Source organism: Schistocerca nitens, chromosome 10 (assembly GCF_023898315.1).
Source record: "Schistocerca nitens isolate TAMUIC-IGC-003100 chromosome 10, iqSchNite1.1, whole genome shotgun sequence".
Taxonomy (NCBI): Eukaryota; Metazoa; Arthropoda; class Insecta; order Orthoptera; family Acrididae; genus Schistocerca; species Schistocerca nitens.
The window spans coordinates 726074-732073 of record NC_064623.1 but is presented as its reverse complement, the minus strand read 5'-3'; positions in this window follow the sequence as shown (position 1 = coordinate 732073).

Genomic DNA, 6000 nt, shown 5'->3' with positions numbered 1-6000 from the left:
CCAAGTCGCCTATTGGCTTCTGTCTCGGGTTCTTCGGCCGACGTTCATCTAATGATTTTTCTGACGTTTCGCCAGCACGAGTGGCTGGCATTGTCAAAGCTTCACCCTCCATTGCCGGTGGTGAACTGGAGCCGAGCTCGCGGGCGCAGGCTATATGTACCTGGCGCGCCAACGTCCGAGGGCTTCTCCGCGGTCATTTCCGGTGCGGTTCTCCTCTTGCTACCTGCGACGGTCGTTCGCTGCAGTACGGGAAGCCAGGATCCGTTGACCTTAAGGCTTTCCTCTTTCTTGTTCAAACTGTTCGCGTGTTTTTGTATTTCTACAGCTTCTCTGAACAAGCGCGTGTGATAGTGCTTCTCTACAGCCAGAACTCCCGTGTCGGCGAATTTTATTACATGGTCGGTCTCATTCAGTGCGTGCTCTGCCACGGCCGATTTCTCCACCTGCCCCAACCTGCAATGTCGCTTATGCTCTTTGATCCTGGTGTTAATGGATCGTCCAGTCATTCCGACATAAACTTTTCCGCATGTGCATGGTATGCGGTATATTCCCGACATTGCAAGAGACCCACTTGCAATGTCGGGAATATACCGCATACCATGCACATGCGGAAAAGTTTATGTCGGAATGACTGGACGATCCATTAACACCAGGATCAAAGAGCATAAGCGACATTGCAGGTTGGGGCAGGTGGAGAAATCGGCCGTGGCAGAGCACGCACTGAATGAGACCATTGCGGCCGAGCGGTTCCTTGAGCTTCAGTCCGGAACCGCGCTGCTGCTACTCTCGCAGGTTCGAATCCTGCCTCGGGCATGGATGTGTGTGGTGTCCTTAGGTCAGTTAGGTTTAAGTAGTTCTAAGTCTAGGGGACTGATGACCTCAGATGTTAAGTCCCGTAGTGCTCAGAGCCATTTCAACCATTTGAAACAGAGAGCAACAACAAGAGGCATCATTTCTTAACAAATACAACAGAAAACTGGTGAAAGACTGTTTTAATTAACATTTTAAACATAAGAATGCACTTTCATAACAATATAACATTTTCGTTTAGTGATAATTTTCTCGGATTTCTACAGCTAATTCTACAGCTACACTCTGTAAACCACGTGAGATGTATGGCAGGGGGTACGTCCCATTTTACCAGTTATTAGTGTTTCTTCCCGCACCATTGGCATATCGAGTGGGGGAAGAATGATCGTTTGATGCCTCTGTGTGTGCAGTAATTATTCTAATCTTAACCTCACGATCCCTATGTCAGCAAAACGTACAAGACTGTAATATATACCTAGAGTCATCGTTTAAAGCCGGTTCCCGAAACTTTGTTAATAGACTTTCTCGGAATAGTTTACGTATATCTTCAAGAGTCTTTTTATTCCAATTGGTTCAGTATTTCTGTGACACTCTCCCACGGATAGAAACAAAACTGTGAACATTCGTGCTACCCTTCTCTGTATACGTTCAATATCCCCTGTTATTCCTATTTGGTACGAGTCCCACACACTTCAGCAGTATTCGCAGGCTAGTCGTACGAGTGGTTTGTAAGCCATCTCCTTTGCAGACTGATTGCACTTCTCCAGTATTCGACCAATAAACCGAAGTCTACCGTCTGCTATAAACACGACTGAGCCTATTTGATCGTTCCATGTCCTTGCAAAGTGTCACACCCAGGTATCTGTATGAGCTGACCTATTCCAACAATGAACCATTGATATTATAGTCATAGGCATTTGTTTTTGTTTTATGAAGTGCACAATTTTAAGTTTCTGAACGTTTAAAGCAAGTTTCCAATCTCTGCACACATTGAAATTTTATTAAGATCTGACTGAATATTTATCCAGCTTCTTTCAGATAGTACTTCATATAGATAAGTGCATCAGCTGCAAAGAGCTTTATGCTACTACACTACTGGCCATTAACATTGCTACACCACGAAGATGACGTGCTACAGGCGCGAAATTTAACCTACAGGAAGAAGATGCTGTGATATGCAAATGATTAGCTTTTCAGAGCATTCACACGCGGTTGGCGCCGACGCCTACAACGTGCTGACATGAGGAAAGTTTCCAACCGATTTCTCACACACAAACAGCAGTTGACCGGCGTTGCCTGGTGATGCTTCGTGTAAGGAGGAGAAATGCATACCATTACGTTTCCGACTTTGATAAAGGTCGGATTGTAGCCTATCGCGATTGCGGTTTATCGTATCGCGACATTGCTGCTCGCGTTGGTCGAGATCCAGTGACTGTTAGCAGAATATGGAATCGGTGGGTTCAGGAGGGTAATACGGAACGCCGTGCTGGATCCGAACGACCTCGTATCACTAGCAGTCGAGATGACAGGCATCTTATCCGCATGGCTGTAGCGCATCGTGCAGCCACGTCTCGATCCCTGAGCCAACGGATAGGGACGTTTGCAAGACAACAATCATCTGCACGAACAGTTCGACGACGTTTCCAGCAGCGTGGACTATCAGCTCGGAGACCATGGCTGCGGTCACCCTTGGCGCTGCATCACAGGCAGGAGTGCCTGCGATGGTGTACTCAACGACGAACCTGGGTGCACGAATGGCAAAACGTCATTTTTTCGGATGAATCCAGGTTCTGTTTACAGCATCATGATGGTCGCATCCGTGTTTGGCGACAGCGCGGTGAACGCACATTGGAAATGTGTATTCTTCATCGCCATACTGGCGTATCACCTGGCGTGATGGTATGTGGTGCCATTGGTTACACGTCTCGGTCACCTCTTGTTCGCATTGACGGCACTTTGAACAGTGGACGTTACATTTCAGATGTGTTACGACCCGTGGCTCTACCCTTCATTAGATCCCTGCGAAACCCTACTTTTCAGCAGGATAATGAACGACCGCATGTTGCAGGTCCTGTACGGGCCTTTCAGGATACAGAAAATGTTTGACTGCTGCCCTGGCCAGCACATTCTCCAGATCTCTCACCAATTGAAAACGTCTGGTGAATGGTGGCCGAGCAACTGGCTCGTCACAATACGCCAGTCACTACTCTTGATGAACTGTGGTATCGTGTTGAAGCTGCATCGGTAGCTGTACCTGTACACGCCATCCAAGCTCTGTTTGACTCAATGCCCAGGCGTATCAAGGCCGTTATTACAGCCACAGGTGGTTGTTCTGGGTACTGATTTCTCAGAATCTATGCACCCAAATTGCGTGAAAATGTAATCACATGTCAGTTTTAGTGTAATATATTTGTCCAATGAATACCCGTTTATCATCTGCATTTCTTCTTGGTGTAGCAATTTTAATTACCAGTAGTGTATTATTATTGTCTGCAAGATCATTAATATACAACATGAACAGGAAGGCCACCCTCCCCCCCCCCCCCGCCCCCACCCCCATGAACCATGGACCTTGCCATTGGTGTGGAGGCTTGCGTGCCTCAGCGATACAGATGGCCGTACCGTAGGTGCAACCACAACGGAGGGGTATCTGTTGAGAGGCCAGACAAACGTGTGGTTCCTCAAGAGGGGCAGCAGCCTTTTCAGTAGTTGCAGGGGCAACAGTCTGGATGATTGACTGATCTGGCCTTGTAACACTAACCAAAACGGCCTTGCTGTTGTGCTATTGTGAACGGCTAAAAGCAAGGGAAAACTACAACTGTAATTTTTCCCGAGGGCATGCAGCTTTACTGTATGATTAAATGATGATGGCATCCTCTTGGGTAAAATATTTCGGAGGTAAAATAGTCCCCCATTCGGATATCTGGGCAGGGATTACTCAAGAGGTTGTCGTTATAAGGAGAAAGAACACTGGCGTTCTACAGGTCGGAGCGTGGAATGTCAGATCCCTTAATCGGGCAGGTAGGTTAGAAAATTTAAAAAGGGAAATGGATAGGTTAAAGTTAGATATAGTGGGAATTAGTGAAGTTCGGTGGCAGGAGGAACAAGACTTCTGGTCAGGTGAAAACAGGGTTATAAATACAAAATCGAATAGGGGTATTGCAGGAGTAGGTTTACTAATGAATAAAAAAATAGGAGTTCGGGTAAGCTACTACAAACAGCATAGTGAATGCATTATTGTGGCCAAGATAGACACGAAGCCCAAACCTACTACAGTGGTACACGTTTATATGCCAACTAGCTCTGCAGATGATGAAGAATTTGATGAAATGTGTAATAAGATAAAAGAAATTATTCAGGTAGTGAAGGGAGACGAAAATTTAATAGTCATGGGTGACTGGAATTCGACAGGGGGAAAAGGAAGAGAAGGAAACATAGTAGGTGAATATGGATTGGGGCTAAGAAATGAAAGAGGAAGCCGCCTTGTAGAATTTTGCACAGAGCCTAACTTAACTATAGCTAACACTTGGTTCAAGATTCATGAAAGAAGGTTGTATACATGGAAGAACCCTGGAGATACTAAAAGGTTTCAGACAGATTATATAATGGTAAGACAGAGATTTAGGAACCAGACTTTAAATTGTAAGACATTTCTAGGGGCAGATGTGGACTCTGACCACAATCTATTGATTGTGAATTGTAGATTAAAACTGTAGAAACTGCAAAAAGGTTGCCATTTAAGGAGATGGGACCTGGATAAGCTGACTAAACCAGAGGTTGTACAGAGTTTCAGGAAGAGCATAATGGAAAAATTGACAGGAAGGGAAAAGAAATACAGTAGAACAAGAATGGGTAGCTTTGAAAAATGAAATAGTGAATGCAGCAGTGGATCAAGTATTTAAAAAGACGAGGGCAAGTAGATATCCTTGGGTAACACAAGAGATAATGAATTTAATTGATGAAAGGAGAAAATACAAAAATGCAGCAAATGAAGCAGGCAAAAAGGAATACAAACGTCTCAAAAATGAGATCGACAGGAAGTGCGAAATGACTAAGTAGGGATGACTAGAGGCAAATGTAAGGATGTAGAGGCTTATCTCACTAGGGGCAAGATAGATACTGCCTACAGGAAAATTAAAGACACCTTTGGTGAAAAGAGAACCACTTGCATGAATATCAAGAGCTCTGATGGAAACCCAGTTCTAAGCAAAGAAGGGAAAGCAGAAAGGTGGAAGGAGTATATAGAGGGTCTATACAAGGACGATGTACTTGAGGACAATATTATGGAAATGGAAGAGGATGTAGATGAAGATGAAATGGGAGATATGATACTGCGTGAAGAGTTTGACAGAGCACTGAAAGACCTGAGTCGAAACAAGGCCCCGGGAGTAGACAACATTCCATTAGAACTACTGACAGCCTTGGGAGAGCCAGTCCTGACAAAACTCTACCATCTGGTGAGCAAGATGTATGAGACAGGCGAAATTCCCTCAGACTTCAAGAAGAATATAATAATTCCAATCCCAAAGAAAGCAGGTGTTGACAGATGTGAAAATTACCGAACTATCAGTTTAGTAAGTCACAGCTGCAAAATACTAACGCGAATTCTTTACAGACGAATGGAAAACTGATAGAAGCCGACCTCGGGGAAGATCAGTTTGGATTCCGTAGAAATGTTGGAACACGTGAGACAATACTGACCCTACGACTTATCTTAGAATAAAGATTAAGGAAAGGCAAACCTACGTTTCTAGCATTTGTAAACTTAGAGAAAGCTTTTGACAATGTTGACTGGAATACTCTCTTTCAAATTCTGATGGTGGCAAGGGTAAAATACAGGGAGAGAAAGGCTATTTACAATTTGTGCAGAAAGCAGATGGCAGTTATAAGAATCGAGGGACATGAAAGGGAAGCAGTGGTTTGGAAGGGAGTGAGACAGGGTTGTAGCCTCTCCCCGATGTTATTCAATCTGTATATTGAGCAAGTAGTAAAGGAAACAAAAGAAAAATTCGGAGTAGGTATTAAAATCCATGGAGAATAAATAAAAACATTGAGGTTCCCGATGATATTCTAATTCTGTCAGAGACAGCAAAGGACTTGGAAGAGCAGTTGAATGGAATGGACAGTGTCTTGAAAGGAGGATATAAGGCGAACATCAACAAAAGCAAAAGGAGGATAATGGAATGTAGT